Source organism: Erpetoichthys calabaricus, chromosome 8 (assembly GCF_900747795.2).
Source record: "Erpetoichthys calabaricus chromosome 8, fErpCal1.3, whole genome shotgun sequence".
NCBI lineage: Eukaryota > Metazoa > Chordata > Cladistia > Polypteriformes > Polypteridae > Erpetoichthys > Erpetoichthys calabaricus.
In genome coordinates, this window is record NC_041401.2 from 39,518,866 (window position 1) to 39,540,941 (window position 22,076).

General features: G+C 37.8%; 1 protein-coding gene across 9 annotated transcripts in view; it reads left to right on the forward strand.

Moving 5' to 3' along the window:
- kalrna (kalirin RhoGEF kinase a) overlaps positions 1–22,076 on the forward strand; it is a 797,086-nt gene that overhangs the window by 650,967 nt on the left and 124,043 nt on the right. The gene's annotated exons all lie outside the window — the stretch shown is intronic.

Genomic DNA, 22,076 nt, shown 5'->3' on the forward strand with positions numbered 1-22,076 from the left:
AGTAAAAGAAGCTGCTGTTATGTAATCATTCCTATACCTGGTTACAAATCATTTTCTCTTCATACAGTATATAATTTTCTGCAATGTGTTACCAGTTCCATCATCTTACAATGCCTTGTTGATTTTGGAAGCTGACATGGATAATGACATCTCCCATATACATAATAATAATTATGGTAATTGATTACTACCGTCTCTGTTTCTCTGGTTGTTACTGATAACATTATGTAGGATCTAGATCAATATTTTACAGTGTCAAAGATGCACTACTGTATTACCTTGAAAGGACCTGGGTCAGTGCTTGTTTAGGAGCTCAAATGCGTGGAGTTAAAAAAACAAAACAACTGAATAAAGTTACTTTTAACAGCATTAGAGTTAACATTTACAACAATCTTGAAATCTATGGAAATATCCTTCAGTGCTTTAACATGTTGGTGATATTGGAATGCAATCTGAAGGTGAAACATGTCTGTCAAGATTTTTTCTGTTGTCACAGCAACAAAGATACTATGAGGAAATGTGCTGAGTCGTAAATAGGAATGCCAGTAAAGACAATCATTGCAAACTACAAAGTTAGCAAGTCTAACAACTTTTAAATACCAGCATTGGGGATATTTAAGGACTTTTTTCAATTTACATTTTTTGTTAATGAATATATTATGTGTATATATATATATATATATATATATATATATAAAATGTACTGTATATGTGTGCGTTTGTGTTTATATACTGTAGATATATGCTATTTGTACATCTGTTAATTTATGAATGCATTTCAACCAGTTCTGGGTCACAGGAGATGATAAGTGATATTCAATTATTTTTGACATGACTTTACAATAGAAAACCTATGCAAGCCCCCTGGGTCTGTTACACTATATACAGTATAACAAGCACTATTCAAAAATAAGAGTAAATTTAATTGAATAAGCAATATTGGTAGGAACTACCACAGTGCAGGTAACAATTTACAAACAGTATACCAATAAAGTTGCAAACTAAACTAATCATCTTTAGGATTTAAGTGAAAGAGCATGATGTCTTACCCACCAAAACACAGAGAATGTATAAATGTCAAACAGACAGTAACCACAATGGGGTTCATGAATTAGATAGATAGGCAGGTTGGTCATTCTTTGTTTGTGGCTTTTTACTGAACCTTAATAAATAAATATTATTATTTTGACTAACAACAAACCCCCTCTCAAATAAATACCATAATGGCTAAATAGAAAGGAAACATCTGACTTGGCTGAAGATAAAAAGAACAGTCCCAGTCACAGCGAGACATTATAAAGATAGTGACCACAGGGGGGCGCCACTGAGCCCAAGACACAGTAGTATCCAACGTGTTGTTATGATAAAATAAAAGGTATTTATTCACAGAAGGTACAAGCAAAAAAACAAAAAAACAAAAAGCCAAATAATTCTTCCTCCTTTCTGCCTCCACTGAGAATTGTCTGCTGCCTCCCAACTCTGACTCATTGACCTTTTAAGCTGGACCCAGGAATGCTTCTGGTAGGGCACCATGTTTTCGAGGAAGCACTTCTGGGCCATAAAAAAAGTGGGAAAGATCTCCCCCAACAGAGCCCTGTGTCAGTACCCAGGAACCTTGACAGGGCTTCACTTCCAGACTCCAACTCCCTTGCACTCTCTCCTGCGAGTGTCCCGATTGGGTTGCCATATGAGGACTACTGCTACCTGGTTAATGGAGGATGGAACAACTTCCAGTCCCCGGCTTCTGTTAATAATTTCGCTCAATCATACCAGCTGGGTACAAATTTATTTTTCTGTCCTGCAGACAATTTGTCTGATGATCCGGTCTGGCCTCCCGTCTGGGTAATAAATCATCTTCCTTCCCCATTCTCCTTTTTATAAGGTGTATTGATGTAGGTATAAAGGAGCCCCAATAGTTTTACTTAACACACTTCTACTAAATAATTTGCTGGCTAGATGTCCAGGGAGAGGATATGTAGCATTGTTTATAATGGCCATCTGTTTTGTTTTCATTCTCTACTCCGCTACTACCACCAGGGGACAGAAAGTGCTTCCCATAACTGAGCCCATGTTTTTATTTAGTTTGTTGATTTTTGTAAATTGTTTTCACTGCATGTGATCTTTAATTTGCACAATTTGCACTTGATTGTACTGGTTATATTAAGCAAACAAAAAATAACATGTTATTGTAAACGTATTGTGCCAAAAAGATTTGATTTGAAGTTGTGGATTGGTTATCAATATACTTAAAGCCAGCCATATTAATGCTGTTGAACACATTTAGTTTGAACTGCTTTCAGAGATGACTTATACAGCACAGCAGCAGAGTAGGTCATTTACTGAAGAATACTCATACATCTATCCATTATCACTTACACCTAAACCATTTCAGGGCCACCAGTACAGGAGCCTATCCATTTTGCATCAGATGTAAGGCAGGAATACTGAAAAATATTTTTTTATATAATATATGTACATTTTAACAATAGCAAAAATATTGGTTTCAAGTATTCAAATTAATGATATTGCTTAGAATTTATAGTTTTATTTTCAAATTGGGATTGATTTTGAGTTGTGTTACTGACATTAAATATTCTATGGTCACATATGGTTCACAGTTACAAAGATAGCTCCTGTTTGTGTTTTTAAATTAAAGTTAATGCTGAGTTTCATTTGGTCAAGTGGTTAGCACAATTTTAAAATGTGCAAAAAGTTGTAGATTTCTGTGACTGAGGAAATGTTTTAACATTTTCACAATGCACAGCAGTTTTTGTTTCTCAAGTCAGCACATAAGCAAATAAACCATAAGCATCTGTGAGAACGTACCTCTGTCGGCATGCAGGTCCACTTGCTCTGGGAGAAAAAGTGAGACCAGTCTTGGATTTGTGTTTCAGATTTTCAGTGCCATTCGCGCTCTCTCAGACTAGGTCTACTAACAGAGCTGAGAGTATATAATTCTACATAAACTTCCTTAAAGAATGTACCCAAGCAAAGTTTGGTATATTCAAAGAGTTCAATGCTAATTTAGTGTTTCCTAACACTATCTGAATTGCTGAAAATCGGTGTCTTAATTCCTTAATCAAAAGCAAGCACTGAGCAAAATTTAATTAGATTAAATCTCAACTCAAAAACCTACAGTATGTAGACAAGAATGGCCATTTGATCTTCTCCCTCTTTTGATAGAGAAAGATATCAATATGAACAAAGATCAAGTCATTGCAGTCTATGCAAACATGGGATCCAAAAGATGATTTTGTTATAAAACTCCAAAGCTGACAATACCTAGACAGGAAAAGGGTATTTTTTGTTTTGTTTTTGAAACTGTGTGATCTTAATAAATATAGTATATATAAATTAATTTTGCAATGTACTTGACAGTTCTGGACCGTAAAAATTGTACTTTTCTTGCTGAAAGCCTAATAACAATGTATGGTACCAGATGAGCAGTTCTAGCGGCTTCCTGAAAATCTGACCTACAATAGGTAGCTTCTGAGTTGAGCATGTGAACGCTTGTTTTTAAGATGGAAAGAACCTGCATTTAATATTCCATGTAACTTGATTGGAATATTTTATTTGCTCTTTCATCTCATTAAGAAGCATGGGTGTTGTGTCTTTTCTGATAATCCTAACATAATTAGAAATCATGGACAAAGAGTTTTTGCCGAAACTGTGTTTAATTAATGCCCCTGAAGTTACATCCTAATTTTATGTCTCTCCATTATAATAAAAACATCTTTGGAGGAGAGACGAGACATGATTTTCTCAGAGAGACACTTTCACGTCCCGCAAGACGAGACTTTGTGCCATGAGATTTAACCAGCCCGGGGTCGGAAATAAAAGACAAAGAGTAGATGACAAAGTAGAACGTCATAAAGAATTCAAAAACGTTGGTGCGATACACATGCAGAGCAGGTTAGAGATAATGAAAGTACTAAAATTCGAAAGTCTCAAAAAAATGATAGTAAAGAGATGTGATCTTCTCAGAAGACACTTTAACATCACGTGAGACAAGGCAGTGAGACAAAAGGACAGCTGCTGTACATGCTTTTAAATTATCAATGCACAGTGCGACAAGCAGAACATGCAGCTTGCCAGCAGCAGCAAGCCAGCAGATGATCCAACTGCATCTCCTTAGCGTGCGTTCACAACCCGAGCAGCGTTATATGTCCCACAAGAAAGAGATTTAACCACGCCCGGGGCCGGAAATAAACGACAAAGAGTAGATGACAAAGTAGAATGTTGTAAAAAGTTCAAAAATGTTGGCGCAGTACACATGCACAGCAGGTTAGAGATAATGGAAGTACGAAAATTCAAAAGTCTCAAAAAAATGATAGTGAAGATCGCATTAGCGCAAACAAACTGAAATTATTATTCAGTGAAATAACAGAACAGTGGAAAGAAATCGAATATATTGTTCTGATTTAAACTTTAAGTCGGAGACTTGAAGATCATCTAATTTGTGTTGCCAGCAGAGAAAAGTAGTGGCTCTTTTGAGCCACTGTCCACCAAAAGTTCTGTACAATGACTCACAATAATTTACAAAAAACAAGCTTCTTGAACACTGTTTAATTCTCAAATACAGATAAAAGTGATGTTTCTCGCCTCTCAGTTTTCTGTTTGATTATATCAGTTTTTGTTTTCTAAATAAATCAATTTTCATGCTCTTCTGTAACCTGGAGTTGGAGACAGTTCTAGTTAGTAGTGTTGCAAAGTTTCTGATTTTAATATAACAGAAATTATAAAATGCGTGTTTCATATTAATCTTATTGTGAAATTCATAATTAACCAAAATGTTTAGACTTAAACATGGACAATCCATATTACTAACCGAGAATGCTAAACCGGATGATGGACGCAGGCACATCCGGCAATGGGCCGTAGCTGCAAAAAGACGTACTGCGCAGGCGCTAAAAACAGTCCGCGAGAGTCGGCTGAGGAGCCGAGAAAGGCGGACAAAAGAGGGCGAGAGAGGCGGATGAGGGGCCGCGAGAGGCGGACAAGACCACAGAAAAAAGGAGTGAGCACAGGAAAAATGGAGAAATGAGGAAACGCAGGCAAAGCACGAAACACATTGCACACGAGACTAGACCCAAAAAAAAAAAAATAGAGGCTCGCGCACAACAGCAAGGCACCCCCCCCCGGGACACACATCAAGAGGGGGATTCAACAAGCCTATGGAACAGGGGTAGGCAACGTCGGTCCTGGAGTGCCACAGTATGTGCAGGTTTTTGTTCCAACCCAGTTCCTTAACGAGAACTCAATTATTGCTGATGAAGCACATATTGCTTAAGTGACATTTTAATGCTTCATTTTAGTGGTCTCGCTTGTTAAGGTTCTCCAACCTTAATTGCTTATTTCAATCTTAAACTGCTGCATTCAGTGTTTTAATTGCTCCTTATTAGCAATAAGATGTAAAAGACAAAGCAGCCAGCAGTTCTCCAGCTAGCTTTTTTCCAATTACATCTGTGTGTGTTCATCATGCACGGTTTGATTTAATAAAACACTTAATAGAAAAATGTGACAGACTGAAAATGATCTGTTTTAGGCTTCAAATCATTTGGATGATATCCTTGGAAAGGAAAAAAATCTACGATATAAAAGCCTTACATTGCACAGACTAACAAGCCATAAAATTAAATAAGGTCTGAGATTGGCAATGATTGGTTTCTAATTAAGCAATTGGGTTGAATGAAAACCTGTAGCCACTGCGGCTCACCAGGACCGACATTGCCTACCCCTGTTTTACATCTTATTGCTAATAAGGAGCAATTACAACACTGAATGCAGCAGTTTAAGATTGAAATAAGCAATTAAGGTTGGAGAACCTTAACAAGCGAGACCACTAAAATGAAGCATTAAAATGTCACTTAAGCAATATGTGCTTCATCAGCAATAATTGAGTTCTCGTTAAGGAACTGGGTTGGAACAAAAACCTGCACATACTGTGGCACTCCAGGACCGACGTTGCCTACCCCTGCTATGGAACACAAAAAAAAGAACACAAAACCACCCCACAGACCCTACAAGCAAGGGACGGGACACACACAAACAGGGGGATTCAACAAGACACAGGAACACAAAAAGAAAGAAGACGCTCGCGCGACAACAATCCTCAACCCCCCCCCCCCCCCACACACACACACACACACATCCATAAGAAGTGACACCCAAAGCCACATATTCTAAAGTGAACATCAACACCTTCACACTAGACAGCATAGGTGTCAGCATTGGTGGATCTCCTTACAATAAAGCACTATTAACCGTTCAACTGCAGAAAAGGAAACACATTAACAGTGACTGCGATCCTCCATATTACTTATCCATATTTCGCATGCTGAGAAAGAAACAAGTCATGAATACACGGTCACGGGTACAAAACGAAAAGGAAAGGATAACAGGAACAAACACACGAACACGAAAGAAACAACAAAATAGACGGCTATGCAGCATAGGTGGATCTCATTACAATAAGGCACTATTAACCGTTCAACCGCAGAAAAGGCTCCATATTAACAGTGAGTGCAATACTCCTTATTACTTATCCATATTTCTAAAAGAAAAAATGACTCGACTCCAAATACGCAAAGCTCAACTAAAGCTTCTAACTAACGATGTACCTAAAAGTAAAAACTTTATGAACTGCATTAGATCCTACAATAGTTCATTTAATATGCACAAATCTACATCCTAGATCCACATGACGCAAACTATCAATCAAAGTGCTGCATCGCAACAGGCACGGATTCAAAACGAAACACCTCCCGTCTCAGACATACGTTAATGGCAGCGAAGGCTACAACGGGCTTCTCACACAGCACAGGCAAATCGATTACAGCTCCAAAACAACACGTCCCAAATAATACACATGCAACAACGCGCCTCTCAAACGGCACAAGCAAAACATACACCAGGAAAATTCATTCGGATTAATGAATGTCATTTGCAATCATTGTCATTCAGTTCACTTCCCTGAAGAAACAACTGGCAATACAAGTTATACATTTACACGTTGTTGTCAAAAGGGTCAAATTAGACTGCCTTCTTTACATTCATATACTGAATATCTACAGAAGCTTATAACTGACGATGTACCTGAAAGTGAAATCTTTATCAACTACATTAGATCCTACAAATCGGAATCCACTATGAACATTAACGGTGGCACTGCACGTGACATCCGTCTTGAAAAAATGTTGTTTATTGATGAATGTTCAATGGCATTAACAAACGTTTATGAATAATAATATTCGATTTGGAGGAAAGGTACTTTTATGAGGAGGAGATTTTAGACAGTGATTAGCTATTCTTCCAGATGCCATGCACTCAGCTATTGTTCAGTGCACCTTAAAATACACAGACAATTGGCATTGCTTTCAAAAGATACAGTTGGTAAAAAAGATACGATGTCCAGAACCAGATCATAACAATTGCTTATTACAACTGAGAGATGGTACACTCACCAATACAGATGGACTTCACCCACATATTATTACAATTCCTCAAGCCTTTTATCTGCGACGACTTAGTTACAGAGAGATTTGGAACAGCAATCTCATTAGACCAAATGCCCCTTTTAACACAACGCACTATATTATGTCCAAAAAATATTAATGTGGAAAACATAAATACCCAAGTCATTCCATTACTTCCTGGAGAGACACAACTCTTTCTAAGCTCTGACAAACTTGACTCTGATCACAACAATAACCATCTTAAATGACCTTACAAGTTCTGAACTGGAATTACCTTTTACACTTAAACGGCGTGTACAAAGAAATTTTCAAATAAACCTTTACACTGTGCCACACACTTTATTGTTTGCTTTCTATTTGCATCATCTACACCGTCACACTATTCTATATCTCATTCATACATCACGCTCTTTGTCATTCCCAACACCAGGGGTTGGCGAGCGAAGCGAGCAGGGGGCGGAGCCCCCTAGTATAAATATAAACTGTTGAATGTCACATATTGCAGAATTATCCTGTTAGATAACAAAAGGGCTCTATGTACAACATGGACATTTCTGGATGGGTACTGTGAATAGCATGAGTTGTGACAGTTGATATACTGAAATTTCACTTAAGTTGTAATGATACAGCAAATATTTTCTTTACCTTATAAGTTGGAAAATGCACGTCTTAACCAGTCAAATACCGAAAAAGCATTCTTTTGCATTATAATTGATGACCACTCTCTGAGACCTTACACAACTGTCTAGAATTAATTTTTACTCCTTTAAATTCAGAATTTTTACAGACCAGTGTCATTACTGCATGACTTACATAATTAGTCTTTACCTGATCAATGTCTCTCAATGAAATTTTATAATGAACTTTTGCCGTTTCCTGCTGCGCCCTGTGCTAACTGAGATATCCTCCAGCATTCCTGCTACCTTGGTCTGGATTAAGCGAGTTAAAAAGTGACATAATAATATAAATACAGGGATTCCTATTTTTTGTGTATCATCTGCATGTACAGTGTTAAACATTTTAAAATATTGTCAAATATATAAAATATTTTATATTGGCAAATAAGACTTAGTATTTCACATAATTCACTTAAACGTTTTAGTAAAGTAGCCTTTGGCTAACTTATATTATAACAACTGAGAGTTTTCGTTAATTTTTTATTCACTCCTCCTAACAAGTCCCACTTACAAGCTTTTATTATCTAATGAATGGAATGAAATTTTTAAACCAGTCACAAAATTTTCATTCTGAATGCACTCTACTGTTTCCACATCTGCCCTAGTTGTTCAGGACTACCCGAAATTCAGGCAATATCTGACCCATCATGTTTTTCCAGCAAAACTTCTTTGTAGTATTCTTTTTCTTCTTCAATATCTCACAGGGAGTCCAAATTGAGTAAAATTATGCTCTAATTCACACTGTTCTGTAATTTTAATGTTATTGTTCCCCTGACTATTAAAATCTTCCATTAAATATCTTCACTGATAACTTGGCTTTGGTTTTCACTGAAGGATCTTCCAGGATAATTATCATGTAGACCATAAATCGGTACATATATAGATGAACCTACACCTAATTTATAGGGTAATGCTAAGTTAAAGTTGAAACAAAACAAACTCAAAGGCAGATTCCTAAACTAAATTGTTTGCTCAACTCTTTTAATTTTTAAAAAAGTTCAGGCATCATTAAATTTGCAAGACACTCCTTTATATCATGGCTGTCATGATGCTACATATAGTACAGTGATTGTATTATTTGACTGGTGACACACAACATCATAGGAACAGACTTCTTTAAAAATGGTGGCACCCTTAATTAATTAATTAAATGATGACTAGGTCATAAAGGTAAAACATGAAAATAAAAGCAGTTTAGTATTTCTTCCAATCTGTACCCTTTCTCCAGCATGTGATGTTGTGTACGGTATGTTGCGAATATATAGTGGTTCAAAACCTATCGAGAATTTGTTTCAATATAGGACAAATCTGGGGTCAGTGTCATTACTATCAATTGCACCCTTAAAAGAAAATCATGTGTTAACACCTTCATTTCCACCACCCACATATCTGCATCTAAAAAACACTAAAATCCCAGTTGTTGAATTATGCTACTTCAGTTTTTTTTTTTCTCCAAGATTGATAATTGTTTTTGCTTCTTGAATTCAAAATTAAAAAAAAAATGATAGCCAAAAAAACTGCTTAAATCAGTTCCATAAATCTACAACACCCAGTAACTCTAAACTGTAGGTAGAAATTATTAATGAGAGAATATTAAAGCTGAAGCAAGTACATTATTTTAAACAATGGAATGTCATGGTCACTGCCATTTATTTGTTTGTAAAAGGAGAAACCATCAACTCCCTTAAGGTGTGAAAGGCTATTAACAAATCCATGTAGTCAAGATACATGTTAGGAGCCTTGTTTGGTCAACTTGGACTTCTTATGGTTCCTTTCAGATATTGCTTGTGCTTGGTTTCTCTGTCCATAGAAACTGCCTCACACATAGGGTCATGACAATCTAGAACAAACTACCAAGCCAGTTGAAGTGAAAATGCTGATAACCTTTAAAAAAGTATCTGGAAGAGATACATGGCAACTTAGCAATCAGCTAAATAAATAAGCTCGATGAACTGAATTTTCTCCTCATGTTTGTCAAACGCCTTATTGTTGTGTTTCTTCTAGAGTTTTCTCTCAGGCTTGTATTTATGTGTTGTTTCAATGTTATTATTGAATTATATTTTTTACATTTTGTGTATTTTTATTTTTATTTTAATTATGTACAATGTTTTTAAATGTGTCCCCATTCTGAGTACTTTGTGGGTGAATCCCCAGGAAGTGGGGCCACCTTGACTTCATTGCTGCTTCATTCCGTTTAAAGGATTCATCCAGTGCATATTTGCAATGACGTGTGCATGCTGTTATACCAAACATAGAGAATGCAAAGTGCTTGGTCCCATAACAATAAATATTTCAACAAATTATTGATCCATAAAATCATGCCCTAAAATCAAATTGAATGTTCTTTGGTGTTTAAAATCCAATAAGTAAGTTAAAATCCATAAGAGAGAGGTTAACTCTATGCCGTGCCTTATTTCTCTTTTCTTGTCCTTGTCAGAACACTAAGAATTCCCCCAGATGCAGCACACTGCACCCCCATGATCTGGCACCTCTTCTTGTATCCGTGGACCCGAATTGTCACCTCAGCTGGTACCTGCAGTTCCCATGGTGTCATGCCCATCCTTGGGTGCCACCATGTCAGATCCCCTTCCTTCCATTAGCTCCCTTGGCCTTGCTTTCTCTCAACAGCCCAGCTTTCAGCTGTTCAGCTGATGAGAGCACTTCCAGCTCTCACAGCTCTCATTCAGCCCTCTATCCTGCCCTCCGCAATTAGTAAGACGGATGCCATCAAGCTCATCCTCCTTACACATTATCTCTCACAGCCAGTGATCATTTTATCTTTTCTATCTTCCTATCTCTGCACTAACTCATTCCCTTTTATACACCTTTTTGGGCTTAGCCAGTGATTCCAGATTATCACGTGGCTTCCTCCTGGCAATCATCAATTAACACCAGTACATGCTGGCATATGCACATCTCCACACTAACACACATAACAATGGGGCATGCTGCTACTAAAAGAATCAAATGATTAAAAGTCCCATTAATCATCTCATAACAAGATGACACATTCAACACTCAACAATGTATCCGTGTATTTTCTAAAAATCCTATACCTTAGCCAGATTTGTGGATATTCCAAAAGTAAAAAAGAAATGTACGAACTAACCCTTGAGGGGGTTTTTAATGGGGAGACTGGGGGCTAATCACGCTTTCATGTGAGTGTGCGATTGTTTCTGGTTTCATCATTGACCCCGTGCAGGTCATAGTTAGGACACTGTGCCCATAGTATTACAAAGATGCATGAGTAGGACAGACCAAGAGAGAGATTTTGAGAGTAAGAAAAGAGTAAGACAGTCAGGAGGTTAAATGAAAGAGGTGAAAGAGCAGGATCATGGCTGAGCTGGTGCTATGGGGAAGAAGCAGGCAGTCGGAAATGTGGCCCTCAAAAGAGTAAACAGATGGCGCTTATGGGGCAGGGTCACTCCTACTGAGCACTCAAGGATCAGAAGCGATCAACCACTCCTGAGGGTACTTGCAGACCCTGAGCACCTTTGATACACTACCCTTGCCATTTTGTTTGTGTCCTCAGTCGCCTTAGTCTATCTCACTTTACGACTATCGATCTCCAGGGTTCAAGAGGAAGTTTGCCAGGTTCGGGTAACCTGGATGATGGTGGGCAACCACAGGTGTCAAATACGTACTGTTATATTCATCTTCATTCAACATCAGCTTTACAAAGAGGTATGTCTTCACTGCAACATCCTATTTTTGGTTAGCTACAAGATGGTTGGTTGTTACCTTGGGTAAAAAGTGTCTAACATTATTAAAACTAAAGGAAAATGGTTGACACTGTTATTTTTTTTTTTTGTTCATCAGTTTTGGGACCGCGACTCTTAAAACTGTCTCAGGGGACTGGGGATTCTGTCTTCACTTACTTAGCCAGATTCAACAAGTAGGCTCTTAAAATACCTGCATAGATAAACAATAATTAAAGAAATTGTTTTAACTACTCTTATATTTTTCTGTAGTGTTAACAGTTTGAAATAAGTCCGTTATATATTTTTACACCCAGACTCAAAATGCACTGGTCCTAGATGTGTGTGTTACTGTGCACTGCAACAGGGTGCTGGCAGGGTCAATCAGTTAAAAGCTATTTGTGTAGCAATTTCAGATTGCATGAATAAAAATTTTCAGTGATTCTGTTTTATGCCAACTTCCTTGCATGTTAACCATCCATGTACATTTCCTAAATAACATTAGTCAGTTTATGGTTATGGGTTCCTGGAGCCAATTCTCGCAGTACAGGAAGTAAGGCAGGAACCAGCCCTGGAAGTGGGGCCAGTCTACTGCAGTGTAATGTAATCTTTCCGTACTAATAGGAAGCTTTGCATAGATATGAGTGTGCAGTCTGTTTTCTTTTTGTTTTCAAATTGATACTCTAAACATGATGTTCCAAATATGGGTGGATTGCTGATTAAAGAGATTAGCATCCACCTCAGTTCTAGCCTGTTTCAGGGAGCTTTCTGGCTTTCTTCAGTAATAATGGATAACTTTTAGAGGCGTAACTAGCACACTGAAGAAGACATGCAGAACTAATTAACCTCTCAAATAAACTCAAGAGGTCAAATGCCCGAGATAGTATAAGCATGTAGCAGAACTCTAGAAGAGCAGCCTTGACTATGTGGCTTACTGCCAAGGAGAAAATGTGACCAGAGATGTGTAAGTAAGAGACACTTTTAGGTCCATGATGGTAAGCAATCAGGAAAGCTTGCCTACCTCATAGTTTAAAACACTCAAGTTACCAAAATTACTAAAGTTAAGTTTAGGCACAGAGAAATGGTCCTAGCAATTTGGGGAAATGTAGAGAAACAGATCTTCAGCATTAAAAGAGCCAGTTGATGTAATTTGGGTCATCTAGTTTAGAAGGCGTTTAACATGGCAGTGTATTTGGCATGGGCCATATTAGGGGGTGATCAAGGGGCAGTCCCTGGACATTCTGAAAGGATTATAGCACTTAGATGGCCTGGAAGCACCTACATCCCAGAACTGATATGGATGTCTGGTCTGTCTGTTTGTTCTGTTGACACTGCTCCCCTCACCATGAGAAATAAATGGGAGGTAAAATAGGCGAGGGAGTATTAAATAAGAACATATGATGGGTGAAGAGATTTCATGCTTTTAGCATTTGTGACAGAAGGGAATGGATTTATTACCAATAGACTCTCTGTAAGATGTGCAAAACCATGATGGCGTTGCTAAACTGGAAATTCAGCACTAATAAATTGAATGTTTTTGGGCTATTTTGAAGTTTATTGTGAAAAGAAAGACATCTCAAGATGATAAGTATTTTGAGACAAAGTACTGAATTCATGATACAGTCTTCCAGATAGTATTCATGACCCACATGTTTTCTGAGCTGTACAACATGAAATTAGAGGTTATCCAAGCAACAATTGCTGCAAGCACTTGCCTGAGCGTTAAACACAAACTGACCTACACTAGAACAGTTTGAACCATAAGAAAAAAATGAGAAAACTGTATCAAGCACACAGTATGCAAGTAGATGGCTCACAGGTGTAGATCCTCACAGGTGGTGCAGTGGTAGTGCTGCTGCTTTGCAGTAAGGAGACTGTGGAAGATTGTGGGTTCACTTCCCGGTTCCTCCCTGTGTGGATAGCACTTTGAGTACTGAGAAAAGCGCTATATAAATGTAATGAATTATTATTATTGTTATTATATCAGTTTAGAATCACACTTTGGGCCAAAGTGCTGTAAAACTGCATTACTTCCATGTAGTGCCTTCCACAAGTATAAAAAATGTACTTATTTACATTCTGTTTTAATTCACTTACCTCATTTATAATAGATATAAGTTAAACATATTCAATACTTTAATTGTATTAGTTAAGATTTAAATAATAAAAATGACTTTGTTTTAAATAAATTTGAAAAGAAATGTGGACACTTATAAGTCTTCACACACTTATACGCAACATAATATTGTAAAGATTATAAGGAATCATTATTCTCCTGACTGTTAATGAAGCAGCATATGAGAAGTATACTTTATGTACCTGCACTGTAAATTTGAAGTTTCCATCCTTTCGCATTCCAGTAGTAAAATAAATTAAATGAAACTTCAAAAGATCAACCACAATAAAACAAAAACAGATGTGTGAAATAAGAAGGGAAGTGAGAATAGGATGAAACATGCTTGGGAGATTATAGTACTTTTGCATCAGCGTATATGATTTTTTTAAGACAATTCTTTCATTGGATTTTTATTTTAACCTTATTTAGATTAATATTTTAAGATATATTGTCACTTTGTGTATACAGACACAGCAGTTAGGCCTGCTATGTCACAGCTCCACAATGCTCAGTTCAAATATTATTCTTGTCATGTCTTTGTGTTTTGCAAGCTCACCCATGCCTCTGTGTGACTGTGTGTAGTTTTTCCCAGGGTACTTCAGATTTCCTTCTAAAGACATCCACATTAGGTTCATCGGTGACTTTTCCCAAGTGTTGGCGTATGCACAAGTATGTCCAAGTATGTGCTTTGTGTCGAATGCATTTAAAATAGGCACATTAATGGTGGGTAGATGTTATAATGTGGTACTGTTTTATTAGTGTGTAATTGTCACTTTTCTTAAAAGTTCCAATTTTGTAGCCATTGTGAAGACCCTGCCTGGATTTAATAAACATAGCACTGTCCATCTCTATATAAAACTAGTTTCGTTTCTTAAGGTACTTGTTATACTATTTATTTACATGTATTTGAGGATGTGTGAAAAGTGAGAGCTTTTCAAACATTTTAATATACAGTATATTTAAAAAAAGTGCCATAGTAGTAGATATTATCGTTTCAATAGTTTTATGGTGATTTTCTCCTGAAAGCAACAATCATATTGGGCTCAACAGTACTCGTCATACTCAACAGGAATTGAGGGGCTAATAGAGCTCAGTTTTAACGCAGCGTCTGTTCTCTACACAGAGTCTTGGGATCAGCTCCTTGAACAGATTTCCAGTCACTTGGGTGGTTGACAATGAACTGTCAAACCTTCATGTGTAATAGGCCTCCTTCATGTGTAAAAGGGCACAACTGAAAGGCACAATCTAAAGTTTCACTTGTTCCCTTATGAGACATCTAGAGCTCTTAAATCCTGTCTCAGGTGTTTTTTCCCTATTGTTATAAAAATCTGCCAATAGGCAGCAAAGTTAATTATGACAGTACACAAAGAGAAGAAATCCATTAGTCAGTAGTTTTTACTTCCCAATGAGATGCTTATTTAATTTTGTAAAGTCCCATATCATGGCACCTAGTTTCGCTTAAAACAAAGGACCATATTCTACATTTTGATAAAAATATCAAGCTGTTTAATACATGCTGCTCTCTTAAAAGGCACTGTCCATTTTCATCAATTGAAAACATGCTTATTTACTGTATGAATAACATTTAAAACTACAGCATTAATTTACAAGAAAGAGATAAACCTTCCTCAAAATATAAAATAAATGTATTGACTAAACATATCTTGACCAGGTTAGCAGTAGTTAATCTGGAAAAAGTGATGCGCTGTGAATACTTTCCGGATGCACTGTATGAATAACATTTAAAACTACAGCATTAATTTAAAATAAAGAGAAAAAATAAGCCTTCCTCAAAATATAAAATAAATGTATTGACTAAATATATCTTGACCAGGTTAGCAGTAATTAATCTCACATTAACCACTGGTAGTCAGAATAGAAAATGGGAAATAATTAACCAGATGAGGAAATAAACTAAGGAAAATTTTGAATGGAAGGCATTGTGTTGCTGGACATAATATACGTTTTGTTTATCTTAAGTAGCAAGATTAAAATAGAACAAGCTGGTGCTACTCTCCTATGCTTATGAAAATTACCTTAGGATCAAAATAAAATGAGAAACATGAAATGCACAAGGAAAGAGATAAACTGTAAATGTATTTTGAAGAAACTTAGTGGAAAAATGATAAAAGCAAATTTTAACAAATACATCCAGACATTGGATAGGACAACACAGAATGAGATGCCACTAGGGCCTTACTTTGACAAAGATACAATATTATACAATGTAATGCTTGTAATGCTTTAGATAGGTAAACTTTAGTTCCGCAGTTGTTCCAGGAAAACATTTGGTTAGTGTGGTGGTGAAAGTATTTTGATAAAAGCTATCTACTTCTAAAAAATAAATGAAAGTCTGACAAAGCAGCAGAGAATCAGAACTGCAGGTGGATTTAGTCAAGGTTTTTGACATGAAAGAAAGTAAATGGAAATCAAAGTTAAATTTGAAGACATGGATAAAATTTGAATCAATTAAATATGAATATTTATCCTTTTAAGCCAATAATTAAACAAGTTAGTTAATAATTAAGTTAAAGGTGAGAAAATGAGTGTTTTTAACAATATTTTAATTTCCAGAAGAACATTCCTAAAAACACTAGTGCAGCATTTGGGGCGTATTCCCACACTTTGATTTATGTAGCCAGGATGGGGTTCTGAGTGTTTCTTAAAATGGCATTTTAGAGTTTGTACCACTATGTAATAACTTGATAACAGTGTAGATAAATGCAAGAGAAGCAATCAGAATATTCCTCAGCAGCGTTCAAAGGAATTTTCCACTCAAAAATTGAATTTTTTTATATACAGTATGTTACTTTCCCCATGTATTTTGCCAAGAAATATTTTTAATCTTATGCAGAACAGAGATAAAACGTTTATGATATTATACCAGCCAATGGTGACCAATGCTGTAAATTCACAAACGATGCGAAAAATGTCCATGGAAAAAAGAAAAAAAAAATCTCACATTACCCGTGTCATCTAATCCACATATCCAGTTATATGCTCAAAAAGCACAAAACATTTTTTTCTATTACAAATATGATTTAATAGACTTATCATTAGGAAAATTAGGGCGTATCATAAACAGGAAATGCAAGTCACATTTTCAAATGAAAGATAATACTCTTAACTAATGAAGGGGGGGGGGGGGTAGTTTTAACAACATTTTAGCACAAAGTTCATGTTTTGCATGTTTTGAACATACAAATAGATAAGTGACAGGTGGATTATGCTGCACGAGTTTTTGTGGACATTATTCACATTGTTTGCCAAAGTACAGCTTTGGTCACCATTAGCTTCTATTATATCACAAACTTTTTTTTATCCCCAACCTACATAAAAATATTTCTCGGTCATCATTACCAACTACATGGGGTAAGTAACATATAAAAAAATGTAATTTTTGGAAGGAGTATCTCTTCAGCACTGCAGGGGAATATTAATATTTTATTAAGGGTCTTGCACAAAGCCTGCTGGTCCATATTGTGTTTTTGGATTTTATTATTTTTCACCTGTTTTCTTTAAATCATAACATACTCAAATAAAAAAGCAGAAAATGTAATCTGAAATTTGTCAGAAATACAGAATCAGAATATCTTTATTGTCATTGTAAAAAATACAACGAAATTAGGTGCTGTCCCTGCGGTGTCAAAATATAAATAAAATATAATTAAAAAAAGGATAAGAAGAAATAAAGTAGAGCACAAACATTCAACATAAGACCTTAATTGCACATGAACACTATTGCACAAGATGTCATCTATTGCACTGCTGCATTGGAGGTGATTAGGTGGCATTCAGTGCCCTAACAGCAACAGGGTAGAAACTGTTATTGTCTATTAGTCTTTGTTTTGATGCTCCTATATCTTTTGCCTGATGGCAACAGTTGGAACATGTCATGAGCGGGGTGTGAGGAGTCTTTTAAGGTATTTTCTGCTTTCCTCAGGCAGCGAGAACTGTGCAGTTCATCCAGAGAGGGTAAAAAAGAGCCAATGATCTGCTGGGCAGTCTTTACGATCCACTGAAGTGTTTTCCTCTGCGCTGTTGTGCAGCTGGAAAACCACACGCAGAGGCAGTAGCACAGGATACTCTCGATAGAGCAACGATAGAAGGACACCAGCAGTTTTTGGGGGGTGTTATTTTTCCTGAGTACTCTCAGGAAATAAAGTCTCTACTGAGCCTTCTTTGCCAGCTCAGCTGTGTTCACACCCCAGGACAGGTCTTCCATGATGTGGACTCCCAGGAAGCGGAAGTCTGACATCATCTCCACACACTCCCCTCCGATGTAGAGTGGTTTGATGTCCATTTTCTTTTTCCTGAAATCCACAATGAGCTTCTTGGTCTTACTTATGTTCAGGAGCAGGTTGTTGTCAGCTGCTCCACTTCATCCCTGTAGGCGGATTCATCCTCCTCAGAGATAAGCCCCACCACAGTGGTGTCATCTGCAAATTTGACGATGGTGTTGCTGTGGTGGGCGGGGCCGCAATCATGTGTGTACAGCATGAAGAGCAGGGGGCTCAGCACACACCCCTGAGGAGAGCCAGTGCTGATGCTGATGGCCGAGGAGATGTGAGGGCCCACCCTAACCCTTTGTGTGCGGTCTGTCAGGAAGTCTTTAATCCATATACAGGTGGAAAACGGGAGTCCCAGGGATAGCAGCTCGCACACTAATCTGTGAGGGAGAATGGTGTTAAAAGCAGAGCTAAAATCAATAAAGAGGAGATGTGCGTAGCTCCCCTGATGCTCCAGATGGGACAGGGTAGCATGGAGAGCAGCAGCAACAGCATCCTCAGTAGACCTGTTAGCCCTGTAAACAGATTGGTGTGCATCAAAGGTGGGATTGCTTTATATAATTTTGCACATTTGGCGACACCTGTCAGATATTTCATTTTGGAAACTAATCTAATATAAATAAATACAATCTGTAGTTTCACTGTGACTTATTTAAAATAAGTTTTACCACTAAATAAAGTAAGACATTTTATGTCTTGCTACACTAAAAGAATGTAGTCAATCTTTGTATGTAGCACTGATAGAATTTTAATACAAGAATATTCCACATATTCTTGCCTTCCTGTTCCTGTGTGACTGTAGTCATTTTACTTTTGTGTTGTTCCTAGCAAAAATCCAAATATCATATCCTACAAGTTTAAAATGTAGTACTGTTAAGTGAGTTAATGCGTCTTTAAGCTCCCAACAAATGAAAAAGAACATGAATAAATGGATAGTATTTTGAGGGTAAGCAGGAAACTGTGGTTTTTATTTTTTGTTTCTATAAAACATTTACATACACCAATAGATAGGCCTTCTAGGTAAATATCTGCTTGTGTTGCTTTATTTATGATACTGACCAACTGGTTGCTTTTATTTTTGACATTTCCTGCTGTAGCTTCTTACTGTGTGGAAGTGTTGGTTCTCAAAACCCTACATTAAATGTTTTTTTGTTATGAATTTTTGTGCATTTTTAAAATGGCTTTAGATATTGTGTTTTGGCAAAGGTGTCTTATAAAATAACCAGTAATGACCTGAGCATTCCTAGTTTTCATCCTCTTTCTCTGTACGTTTAGCATTCGTTTGCTCAGAGGTTGATGCGCTTGCTGCTTCCTGAGCAGCTCTTCTTTTCTCCACCCTAGTGGCCCACTTCTTCTCTTCTTTTTTCTGCATCTTTTCGCGTTAAAACTGATTAAGTTAGTGTTCGTGTTGCAATTACTTAGTACGTTTTCTTTCATTTTTCACTTTAGCTGGCACTTCAGTCTTCAGTCTGCCTCAAGAATGATTTAAGATATGAAGAGGTAGGGGAAGTGACGGCGAAAGTGGTAGGGATGAGAATGGCACCCACACGGCCACCTTTCTGGCCGCTGCCAAGAGTTGATTCTACAATAAAATAAAAATAAAAAGAGGAATAACCTTGGAGGTCAATCATCACCCCGAAAGTGGATAGTAGACATCACATAGTATACAGTATGTGTACCAAATTTAAGGTCAATAGTTGAAACGGTTTGCGAGCTACCAGTGATTTAAAATCCTGGACAAACAGACAGACAGCCATGGTAGCGTATTATGTAAGAAGATTATATCTTTATATATAGTGTATTTTAAGGGTATAGCAGTTAACACTGTTGCTTTGCCACTTGAGGCACTAGGGTTTAGTTTCAGCCTCTTCATTGTTTTCATTTCCTCCCTGTATATGTGTGGGTTTTTCCACATCACAAAAATGTGTGCGCTATGTTAACTGGCTCTGTAGTGGCCGGGTGTGAACAAGTGTGGGTGTATTTGTAAATGTGCCCTGCAAAGGACTGACTTCTCATACAGCACTAGTTTTTGCATTGCACTTGGTGCTCCAGTCAATAAAATTTGATTAAATTAGTTTGAAATGGAAACGTGTATGGAGTGCATTTCTAACTCCATATATGAACTGCTGGACAACAGGTAATTTGGTAGTCACTGTGCAATATTAATTTCACCAATTTACTGAAGATGCCTGAATTTTAAATTTTTGTTTCACATGGAGGCAGAACTTGTCCAGTTAGTGGTGAATATAAACTGGAAACATACTGTGGAAAGGATGCCAGTCCATCACAAGGCATATTCATACACATACCCACAGTCCTAAATAATAATTGCCAATTAACCTAAATTGCATGGATTTTGGATTGTAAGAAGAACAATGGAGCCATAATGACACAAGAAGAATGTACAGATTCAACACAGACAATGATCAGAGCTGGGTATAAACTTAGTCTCCTGGAGTTATGGGGATACAGTGTAACAACTGTGTAATCATTGTTCCCGCTATAATGTAATCTGGTATCTACAAATCAATGCCTTGATACAAAAGATACAATATGAAAAATTAGTCAGCCATCCTTCTTTGCACTAGTTACAGGTTGTGGGAGAAAGCGGCCATTCTGGCAGCCCCTGTAGGAAGGCAGGAACCATCCCTGGACAATGTGTCTCAGGACAGATACCCATACTCACTCACCAAATACCAATTTCCAGTAGGCAACTAAGGAACTTGTGTTTTTGGAATGTTTGAGCAAAATCAGAGGACATGAAGAAAAACATACCCAGTTACAGGGAGAAGAACATGCAGACAACCCACAAAAAGTGAGTGAACCTGGATTTAAACCCAGAACTTTCGACCTCAGAGGTAGCAGTGTTAACCACTATACCACCTGCAGATATTCATGTTATTAAATAAAAACACGTGTAGAAGAAATATGAAAAAAAATGCTCCAGGGTCTTCTATCATCTATATATATAATTCACTAAGCCGGGAGACAAGTAGCCACCCATGGAAAGCATGCCGGAAGGGGCGTGGATTCACTAAACCGCCGACAAGTAAGACGCCAATGGCGCACGCAGGAAGGAGCCACGCCCACCAACTCTTAGACCATTGGATACAACGAAAAAAATCACAGAGCCATGCCCACCAACTCGGACGCGACGCCTCGGAAAACATGCCGTCATTTCCGTTTGTCTGTGCCACAGTCCACTTGCAGCTCTGAGCCACGTTGACTTTTCATTAGTCAACCTCAGTGGAACCTTGGTTCACACAGAGGCAGCGCCAGAGAGAGACAGAGGCACACACAGGCAGTGCGCGGCTCACTAAGCCGGGAGACAAGTAGCCACCCATGGAAAGCACGCCGGAAGGAGCGTGGATTCACTAAACCGCCGACAAGTAAGACGCCAATGGCGCATGCAGGAAGGAGCCACGCCCACCAACTCTTAAGACCATTGGATACGACAAAAAAAATCACAGAGGCAGCGCCAGAGAGAAACAGAGGAACACACAGGCAGCGCGAGAGAGAGAGCCGCGCACACACAGGCAGCGCCAGAGAGACAGAAGCACACACAGAGGCAGCGCCAGAGAGACAGAGCCGCACACACACACAGAGGCAGCGCGAGAGAGAGACAGAGGCACACATATGCAGTGCGAGAGAGAGAGCCGTGCACACACACACAGTGGCAATGCCAGAGAGAGACAGAGGCACACACAGGCAGCGCGAGAGAGAGAGCCGCGCACACACACAGAGGCAGCGCCAGAGAGAGACAGAGGCACACACAGGCAGCGCAAAAGAGAGCCGCACAATCCTTTAAAACAGAAGTTAAA